We start from the raw sequence: 11392 nt of genomic DNA, 5'->3' as shown, positions 1-11392 counted from the left end.
TAGACTCATAAAAAGCATGATTTTGTGAACTAGGAAATTTCATAACATAGATGTGTGTGTGTCTATATATATATATATATATATATACATCATTTATGGGAAAGCTAACGCAGGGGAAGTGTAATTTGAGGAAACATGGATGATACATTACCATTCATGCACGTGTTCTTATATTTCTTTAATTAGCTTTGAGCCTAGACCCATTGAGAGTATATTGAGCAGTGAAGATTGCATCGGCTGTCATTATATATTTTAAAATTTTAGAACTTGGTAAACAAAATTTTTTCTTATTTGGTTATTGAAGAGTACGAGGCTTAAAAAAAAAAAAAGGACGTAAAGAAATAAAATAAAATTGTTTCACTTGTCATTAATGTTAATTTTTAAAATTATTTTTTATCGTAATGGATAATTAAGTTCTATTCTTATAGTGGAAAGTTATGCCCTTTATTATTTTCCATTTGTTTCAAAAAATGCTTACCAAAAAGCTATTGTTGGATTTGGTAGTAGGAGAGTTTGGAATGAGACGGATTCCCGAGTGAATCTTTCAATAATTGTGAAATGTATGTAACTGTATATATATATATATATATATAGACACGCGCATGCGTACACACACACACACATCCATGTTATGAAATTTCCAACTACATTCAAATCTAATTAAGGTTTGAAATTCATACTCTTAAACGCAGCATTATATAAATTCAAATTACATACATTTCATAATTATTGAAAGATTCACTCAGGGATCTTTCTCATTCCAAACTCTCCTACTACCAAATCCAACAATAGTTTTTTGGTAAGCATTTTTTGAAACAAATGGAAAATAATAGAGGACACATGCATTAATGGTAATGTATCATCCATGTTTGTCCAAATTACACTCCCCTTGCCTTAGGTTTCCCCACAAATGATATAATTATATATATATATATATATATATATATATATAGACACGCGCACGCGCACACACACACATTCATGTTATGAAATTTCCTAGTTCAAAAAATCATGTGAGTCTACAGTAAAAAATGTACTAAACAAGATGTAACGAGAATAATGATAGAATTTTTCTCTTAAATGCATACCATTTTAGAATTTTAAAAATATTAGAGACGATGAAGAAAAAAGATTAAGAATTTTTTTTTTCATGTTTGATTTACACATTATTAACATTTTATTTTTAAAATTCTATTCATATTAAAACAATTTTTTTATATATTTTTAATGGCATTTGAAACAAGAAAAAAAATATAATGAATAGAATTTTATTAAACACAAAAATTTGTTCTAGCATGATCAAAAGTTTAAAAAATTACATTAATGATGTTTGAAATTAATATTTTTTATTTATTTGTTACATAAATACATTTTTTGAAAAAAAAAATCTTTCTTACAATGATAAATGAAAAAGTAAATTTATATTTCTTCTTAATACTTTTAAATACCCAAACCAGTCCCAAAAGGAAGAAGACAAATTGATTTAAATGATTATTTCTTTTTTTAATTTTTTATTCTTGCTCTCAAAGGAAGAGGAGAAATTAATTTTTACTAAAGATTGTGATGCCTCAATTCTTCATATTCAAGCTGGATCCTTCCTTCATCGATGCTCTTGCTCACACTGTCTATCTCATTCATAGTGGGTGTGGTGTTTCAATTCCTCTGGAATTGGATTGATTCCCTGCACGTCTGCCTTCAATGAATTGCAATTCAAGAAGAAGAAGAAGAAGAACAACAACAACAACACTATTAACGGAGGAGAAAGAATTGAGGCTATTGAGTAAGGAAGATTTTGATGGGTTGGGCATCCCTGACAACCCATTGAAGCAGTTGTCGCTGGTGGCTGTCGTTGCATCCACTCTTGACCAAAATGAAAAGAAGAAGAAGAAGGAGAAGCGAGTGCTAGCCACTGAAATTACAAAAAACAAAAACAAGAAGAAGATTCACAACACTGAATGTAATTCCTCTGATCACCATCTTCAGCTTGACCATCTAATTCACTTTCATCATCACCCAATTGCCCCCAAATCTTCTCTCACCATCATCCTGGCGAATACAATGACAATATCTGTGATGTTTTTTGTTTTTGATTAATTCTGCAACTGTTGTAGTGGCTATGCCTGAAATGAGCCATCGTCTAAGAAACCGCATCTTCCAGATTGGAGGCACTGACATTGTCCTTGTCATCCAAAAAAAGCTTTCTTCCACTGATGTTAGCAGGAACCACAATCGGCTCTCCATCCCAGTTATCCAAGTCATGTCGAAATTTCTAACTGTGGAGGAGAATGACTCTTATCTCTCGCAGCGCAACGTATCTGGGAAAAAGCTGGTTGGCATGGATGTGCCCTTGACGATAGTTGATAACCCACATGCACAATACCTTGATGAATTCTTGGGCATTCGATTGAAAAAGTGGGACATGAAGAAGGAGAAAGGCAACACCAGCTCGTGCTATGTCTTGGTTTTGAAGTGGAATGACGTTGTTACAAAAACCATGCTCCAAAACAACAATGACATCCTACTCTCCTTTCGTCGCAATACCCAACTTTGTTTTGCTCTACAACTAGTTATATATATATATATATATATATATATATATATATAGGTTCCATCCAGCTAACACTTCTCTGCGTGCATGAGATGGAGCATATCAGTTGGTTATGGGGAGGGTTACAATGGGTGACGACGTCGACGGCGGTGGGGCAGCAGCGTTGATGACGGTGGTGGGCCAATCGTTTTTTTTTTTCTGATAGTCTAAGCCAGTAGTACTCTTTAGGATTGCCATGCCCGGACTGGATAAATATAGTCCTTAAATAAATATAAATCAATTTTGTCACGCCCCGAACCCGCAAGTGGGTCCCAAGTGTGAGCTTAAGTAACCTAACCTGTCTCTGTATCAATTTAAACATACAAGATACAATACAAATAAGAGGGTTCGACCCCGTGGGGTACACGGTTGCCCTATATACATACACATACCAATCCATACTCATCAGATACGCAGCGGAATACAGTCTTTTATACAAAAACAAGATCATACCAGAGTCTATACAAACTAGGACATACATTCCCATAATTACAACACATACCCCAGGTGTCTACAAAACTATCCTGACAACCTGGATACCAAAACTCGTACCTAAAAGGTACTAGAAGTAGCTACGACATCCCTTGCTTCCGGACGCTAGGATGCTACTTACCGCTACCTGAAGGACCTAAAAAACATTGTACGTATATTCGGGGTAAGACACCTCTCAATAAGGAAGAAAACAATTTATATCAGTGTGTGGCATACCAGTGTCATTTTGTATACTTCATAACACTATACATACGATTCAATTTGAAACAATTCGTACAGTTTCTTACAATTCCATATAGTTCCAGTATTTTCACAAAATCATTCCAGTACATACGATACCCAAAACATACGATCAGTATTGTCACACTAGTTCGCAACTACACAAGATCACCTTGTCTCACAGCGATTACATTGCTACATATGCAACTACACTGCGACACCCAAGGCCCAATAGTAATTACATTGCTCCATACGCAACTACATAAGGTCACCTAATCTCACAGCGATTACATTGCTACACACGCAACTACGCTGCGACGACCTAAGCCCACGGTGATTACATTGCTACATACGGTGTAGAACACACCCTTCGGTGACTAGCCGAATCATACTGGTAATATTTCACACCCCGAATATAGAGCCGGCCACTCTCGCCCACGATAGTTAACCGATACATGGCTGTTTTACAAATCCCTGGAATCATTTTGTAACTCACGTTCCTATACATTTCAGCGTACGGTAATTAGCCGCCACATAGCTGTTTAACAAATACTTGGAACCAATACATACCACCACACATACCACACTTCTTTGGTTTATGAAAAATCATATCATTTACAAATTCAAGTATACAGTTTATGCAAATATGAATTATGGTTACCTCAATAATACAATTTTAACAAAACCAATAGTTTCCCAAACAAAGTAGAGATGATACCCGAAATATCCAATTTTTTCGAAAATCCCGTATTTTACTTTATAGATTTCCCCAGATAAGTAGCCAAAACATACATACTATCGTAGCCTACAAGTTTACTAATCCTGATTTCGAAAATGAACTGATATAAACAGAATGTCCTTACCTCAACTCGAATTCCAACTACGAACTCTATGGTCCTCAAAACTATGAATCGAGACTTCAAAACCTACAAACCACAGTACAATACATTCTTACAATCCGTACTACTACACATATACTGAATCAAAAATGAAAACAGAGTCTTACCTCGATTTTAGCCTGAAACCCGAAAATGCTCGAAACGGAATTTAGATCCACTAGAAACGTAGAGAATCCTTCACTGATCCTCGCAATAAGTTCGGATTTGGGAATCAGGCGACATGTGGACTTCTTCGTCTTTCTTCTTGTTAATCCACTTCCTGCCCGAATCAGTCTCATTTTCACTGTCTTTGACTAGGCCTGCCCTAATTTCAGCTTCAATCCGACTTCCCGCGGCCACGATGTCCATGAAGTCATTGGGAGTTACTCCCCAAAGATGTCCGTGGTAGGGGCCTTTCATTGTATTTATGAACATCATGATAGCTTCCCGATCGCCTACCAGAGGGTCCACTTGGATCGCCGCATCCCTCCACCTATAAGCGTACTCCCTAAAGGTCTCTGTGGGCTTCTTCTCCATTTCGAAGAGAGTCATTTTGTCAAGAACCATTTCCAGAACATGGCGGTATTGTGCCTGTCGACACCCCAATTTTAACCAGGCTACCCCAAGGAAACCCAACGAAACAGAGTTTGACTTTGAGCCCCAAATGACCCTGATTTTTAGAATTAAGACCCAAACCCTCCAATTGAGTCTTTCTAATTTCAGTCAAGTCTCTGGTTTAGAGTTGAGTCTTGTAAATGTCCAGTCCAAGTCTTAAGTTTTTACGCCAATTGTTAGGCTTTGTTTATGTTAATTTTAATTAATTCTTTTTAGTTGCAAAATTAATCTTGGTTGTTGTATGGGACCTTGAAGTTCCAACAAGGAATCCGAGGGTTGATCCTTTCTGGGTCAAGTACCGCTAATGCAAGTTGATGTTAAAACCATTTTTCCCTTAGCCGAGCCCTGTAGCTTCCAAATTCATTGAAGATTGGACTTTGGGATCCCCTGATTTTGAAGTCTCCACTTTTCTAAATAAGTTAAGAGTCCTTTTCTCCAAAGTGCTAATTTTAATTTTAAAAAAAAAACTCAAAAATTGGTTTAGAGCCCTCATGTTAGATCTAATAGGATCATCCAATTTTGGAGCTATTGTTCTTCATAATGAGTCAAGTTCAATTTTAAGGGTTCAAAGTTCATTTAGGGTCCCCACAGTGATAGGACATGTTGCTTTAACTTTACTCAATGTTTTTCATAAACTGGTCCAAGTCTCATCCTCTAAGTTTTAATTTTAATTTCGAAAACCAAAAATTAGTTTCGTTAATCAAGTCTTTGGAGTTTCCATGAGTTCAGGAGCATTCAAATTTGGGTTTAAGCTTGTAAAATCTTAACCTATTTTGAAATTAGGTCTCAATTTGAAAAAACCAGTTTCATCTTGGGATTAAAGTCATATCCTATTTCATCTGGCCAATATCAGTCAACTAATTTGGTCAAATTTTGGTCAAATTGGTCCAGTTCAATCAAAATTGGTCAATCATTTTGGTCAAAATCAGTCAACCGACCTGGTCGACATTGGTCAAACTTGGTCAATTGAGAATCACCAAATTCCCTCAGTCAAAGTTTGTTAAACGGAATTGTGAATTGGAAAATGTGACAATAGAAATAAATGTCTCGAAATTAAAATTACAGGGAGCATGCCCTCCTCTCCTACGCTGACATCTGGATCACCTCAGCTACCTGTGCAGAGAGAAGCAGAGCAAAATAAAATTGGTTCGTAATAGCAAAAGAAAATCACAAAAGATAAATAAACCAAGGATGCCCTTCCCTCCATCCCGATGCCGTCATCCAGAAACATCCCAAAAGCCCTCCATTCCTTATCTGCCACATGGACCCTCAGGATCACTTGCACACAGGAAAGGGAGAGTTGGTTAGCCCAGAATCAAGAAATCAAATCAGTCACAAGCGCGGGGAAAATTATTCCCTGATAAAGTTGGTGGTAAGGGAATGAAATTGGCGCCAAATGCACCCTTGGACTCCTTATAAAAGGGGAGCCCCATCATTGTAGCGAGACAAGGGCCGAAGAGCGTAAGAACACTCTGCGACAATTAGAATAGGGGGAGAGAAGCGTAGCAAAACCCTGCAGAAGTTGAGAGGAGAAAATGATTAATAGTAGAGAGGCTTTGCCAATTTAAAAAGAAAAGAGAGCAAAGAGAGTCCAAAAGCCAAAGAGGGAGAGAGAGGGGGGGCTCTATAAAGAGTTCAGAGCACCAAGAGTGACAATTCAACCTCAGAATTCCAGGCAACGTTCAGCAGTAGAGCAGAGGACCTTCCACATCAAAATCCATGCACAGACAGCCTCAGGAGCTTTTGACACAAAGACTCGAGGAGAAAAAGTAAGAGGGTAAAAGCCTAAAACTCAATTATCAAAGACATTTGATCTATATATGTGCAAGTAGGAATGTAGGTGTTCTACATCCTCTCAGGTTTCTGTACCTGAATCTCCCTTATACTCGAGCATGAGTTCGGATCATGGTTCCGGATCCTTGGGTAGTCAAGCCCAAACCCGAGTTGGAAGTAGGGTTAATCTAGCCCATCTCCACTTTCTTTTTAAACAAACCAGCCCATACCCAGATCTGAGTTTGAGTTCAAGTTTTCAACCCATTTCAGTGCACATCCAAACCCACGACCCATTGCATTCAGGTCTAACTGAAGCCCAGTTCTAAAATAAACCTAGGCCGACCCATTTTGAAATCTAACTCAAGCCCAGTTTTAAAATAAACCCAGGCTAGCCCGTTCCGAAATCTAACTCAAGCCCAGCAGGTCGGCCCATTTTTACTGAAAAGGTTGCTCTAAGCCCATCCCTCAGACAACCCAAAGACACTTACATCCCACACATGACTCGAGCACGTGGCAGGGTCCACGTGGCTCCCTCGGTGGCACCCGAGTCACATGAATTCACACGGGTGACCCGCCTGGGTCAACTCTCTCTCACTCACCAACTCACCACTGACCCAAAGATGAGTTCGCTCGTCTTCAACCCCGACCCTGCAACCAAATACCGAATCAAAGGTCTTGGATCCGAAACCTTAACCAGCAACAATCCACCTCATCAACACACACAGAATGACATAGTACACGTCACACACATCACTAGTATTTTTCACAACAAAAGAAAAAAAAAGGGCAACAAGACAGCGCAAAATGAAAGAATAAGACTTAGCTCTCTGCTTCAAGTGCACCCTAGATTGAACCTGCACTTGGGTCTGGCACCCATTGGTCTCTCACTCTGAGCCCCTCTAACGCTTGATGGCTCCCTCATCTCAAACTTTAGAGACTGAAGAGAAAGCAAGTCTAGGCTCTCAGATTTGTCTCATTGTGAATAGGAAAAATTGAGAGGGTTTGAAAATCTAGGGATTCGTTGAGTTTTGTGGGTTCCAATGGATGAGAGATCTGAGAGGGCGGCGACTAGCAGATCCAAGGTTTTCAAGGTTTTAGGTTGGGCATATAAAAAATGAAACCCTGAGGTTTCATGCTTGGAGATCCAGGTCGCAAAGAGAATGGGTATCAAAATAAAAAGAGAAAGAAAGGGTGGGGTTTAGTTTAGCTTGAATTGCAGGGGGATTAGGGCTTTGGATTCACAGAGAAGGGGAAGAATAGAGAAGGAGGAAAGGGTTGAGAAAGAAAGAGAACATCTGTGAGACTGTAAGAGTAAAAATGTGAACCAGAAAATTTTTTGGCTTTTACTTGATTCACCTCAAGGTCGCCAGATCCGAACATGTGGTGAGGATTGGCCCGTCAGATCAAGTTAAGTGTGAATCTCCCCGATAACCGTTGGATCTCTATTTCCCTTCAACGGCCAAGATCAAGCCATGTCAGGAGCACTCATGAGGGTCAATAATGTTGTCACACGTGTGAAGACGGGTTGCCTAGATTTAAGTGCGGTAATTGGGGTGAAAATTTAATTAAACAAATCTAATAATACCCAGTGTGTCCCAACGGTCATATTTTTCGTACAAGTTATAAATACCCTTTTCATTTGTTTAATTTGTAACTTTGATTAACAATTATTTTCTCCTAATTTAGCACTTAATCAAAGTCCCCCCCCCCCCTCCCCCTCCCCCTCCCCCTCCCCCACACACACACTCTTATTTCAAAACTCACTTTAGGGTTAAATTTTTTACACTCTCCAACTCTCTTTATTATCATTTTTGGAAATCTTAGGAAGAGTGTATATTTTCATTTGGGCATTTGTTTTTGATTGATTTATTGCTTTGAGCTAAAACTTCAAAATCTCCTATACGCTATTTTGAAAAATAATTTTCAGAGATTTCATTTATGGTTTTGAAGATCTTTGAAGTTCATCATTGCATACTTTATTTGTTTTTCAAAGATCATATCTGTGCATAAACATTTTTTAAAATACAAGTCCCTAGGTTCTCCTGTATTTCATTGAAAAATATTTTTGAAAAATTTTATTAGGGTTTAAATCTTTATGTGCTTATCATACACATCTTTTTCAAAGATTGAAAATATTATTTTGAGTAAAACACTCTTACTTCACTGAATATCATGTTATATCATTGGTGCGTACATTTTAGAGCTTTAATGTTGTACATTTCTGCTTGTATTGAGAAACATATTTATATGTATAAAAATGTATGTATCGGTTGGGTTCATCCCTTAAATTGAATTGGGGAGTCTCAGCCCTGTAAGTAAGATTAGTTCAGTTCAGCCCGAAAATTGAACTGGAGAGTCTCAGCCCCAAAAGTGAGACAAGTTGGGCTCAGCCTTGTAATTGAGTTAGGGTTTTCCTTGCCCCGTAAGGAAAGGATATAAACGGCTTCTGCTCCGCCTGTTTAAGTAGGGATAGTGTAATCCTTGGGGAGTATGCCTAAGGTGGCGACGTAGGCTGGTTTTGTAGTGACCCGAAGAATAATAATATTTTAATAATAAGAGGGAGAGAAAATAGATACATAAATAGAAGGAGGCCGTAGACTTCGTCGACGAACACAGGGTTTCGTCGACGAAGGTCTTCAAAATTTCGTCGACAAACACAGGGCTTCGTCAACGAGAAAATACCGAGAGAGAGGTTCTGGGGCAGTCTGAATTTCGTCGACGAATACAGGGCTTTGTCGATGAATTTAGTGAAGGATTCGTCAATGAAGTGATAGACCACGTCGACGAATCTGGAAGTATATAAGGCGGGAAACCGGGATATTTCTTCATTTCTCCGTGCCTCTCTCTCCTCTCTCTCTCTCTCTCTCTCTCTCTCTCTCTCTCCTACGACTCTCTCTCCCTTCTCTCTTCATTTTCGGCCCCACCAGTCGCCAGATCGATGATCCGAAGCTACCACGATGCTCCTGACAAAATTCTTCATAAGTCTGCTGGAGCAGATCGTCAGGAAAACACAGTTGGAATTCATCCCAACTTCAAGGTAAGTCCTTTTAGTCTCTTTTTGACTTCCTAACAGTTAAAGGAAATGATGTAGGTAGAAAAATACTGATATTTAGTTCTGATATATGTTGGTTTCAGGGTGTTTTGTAGGAGACCCTGCAGGTATCAGACTAGAGTACAGTAGGGGTTTTTCAAAGATAAGGTAAGGGAAATATGCTATGCTAGGATATTTCTAAATATTATACAGTTTATTTATTTATGAAAATTATGTATTACAGTAGGGTTATTATACTCCCAAATATGATCTAAAAGTTCAAATCTACTTCAAATTTAATCAATCCAGCAAAACATTTAACATAAGATAGCATTAATATTATAGAAGATAAAAAAAGAAAATAAGTATCTCTCTTTAAAAAATGATTTTACATTATTTGGGATGCTATCTTTCTTCAATAGTAAATATCACATTTTCTTTTCTTTTGATTTAATTGGGAAGCATTAGTTTTCAACCACACAAATAATTTATTTCTTTTTCTACCAAATCTCTTCACATTTTACTTTTAATTTTAACTTAAAAGGCATATAAATTAAAACTACATAATCAAAGCATTGATATGTTGCTCGTAAAACGTAATTAGCATTACTAAATCTTAGAATATGTGAGTATTGAACCCCAATATGAGGAATAATTATTTAGGACCTTTTTTGTTCATTCATTGATAGGTTAGGAATTTATAGAAACATATAATTCATCTCTCTTCTCGTATTTTTTTTTTTTGAAAAATATTCTAATTATTTTTAAATTGATGCTTATTTGTTAAAGGTTTCATGTTCAAATCTTGAAAGGAACATAAAAATGTATAGGATGAGAGCTTATTATTATCTTCTATTTTGAAGTTCAGCAAACTTACAATAATAAAATAAATTTAAAATCTTTCCTACATGCTCATTCCCTATCGATTTGAAAATGCTTAACATCACGGGTTCATATGCCAAAAGAAGAGAGGAATACCCTATAGGACCTCATCTTTATCCTTCTCTCTCCTCTCACAATGTGGGTCTATGATGTTTAGGAGCTCGAAATTTCAACTCACGATTAGTAATGGTAAGAAATATTTTTTAATTGGAAAGTCAAAGCCTATTATGGTCCTCTAATCATCTTTCCAATTGCATGATGCGGTAAATCCTTGCATAACATTTATTCACTTAGTCTAACATTACAACTCTTATTTACAATCTAATGGCTTGTTTGGTATGGAAAAAAATAAAATAAAATAAACTGAAATCAGTCTTAATAATTTTATATGATGAATTTTTTATTGTATCACATTCACAATCCATTCAGTTCTGAAGGGTCAAATTTTAAGTAAAGCTTTATTCATTTTTACTTGACTGATTTTCTAAAGAATGTTGGATAGATTCATTTTTTTATTTTTTCCAACAAGACTAAAACTCTGATTACATTACACAATCTTTGGCTTTTTATTGAATAAACACCGAGACTAGTCAGGGCTAAGAATCTGTGAAAATCGGTGCACTAGAACCGAGTTTCCTCCGCTACCGACATCGCAGACGGTTGGTCTGCGAAGCAAAGCAGGGAACCCCATCGATTGGGTACACCGAAGCCCTATTGTTCATAGAAGACGCCACCGCCATCATTGACTAGGTCAAGATCAAAGAACCCACAAAGGATCTCTTAGACTTGGCGATTATTTTTGAGTCTATGAGTTGGGCGAGTGCCCCCGGCTTGAAATACCTTTAGAAACCATCGTCCGATCCCTTCGACGATGATCGACCGACAATCCAAACTTTGGCCTTCATTGGAGAGAGA

The 11392-nt window shown here is 37.5% G+C and overlaps 1 long non-coding RNA gene across 1 annotated transcript; it reads right to left on the bottom strand.

The window, feature by feature from the left end:
- Positions 1–3771: 3771 nt before the first annotated feature.
- Positions 3772–7879, bottom strand: LOC131149739 (uncharacterized). The gene is made up of 3 exons (XR_009135289.1): positions 4305–7879; positions 4162–4224; positions 3772–3798 (listed from the first exon to the last, which is right to left on the bottom strand). It is a non-coding gene; the product is annotated as an uncharacterized LOC131149739 (long non-coding RNA).
- Between the last annotated feature and the right edge of the window lie 3513 nt (positions 7880–11392).

Source organism: Malania oleifera, chromosome 2 (genome assembly GCF_029873635.1).
Source record: "Malania oleifera isolate guangnan ecotype guangnan chromosome 2, ASM2987363v1, whole genome shotgun sequence".
In the NCBI taxonomy this organism is placed as follows: Eukaryota; Viridiplantae; Streptophyta; class Magnoliopsida; order Santalales; family Ximeniaceae; genus Malania; species Malania oleifera.
The sequence above is the reverse complement of the archived record's forward strand: the minus strand, read 5'-3'. Positions and strand labels throughout refer to the sequence as shown.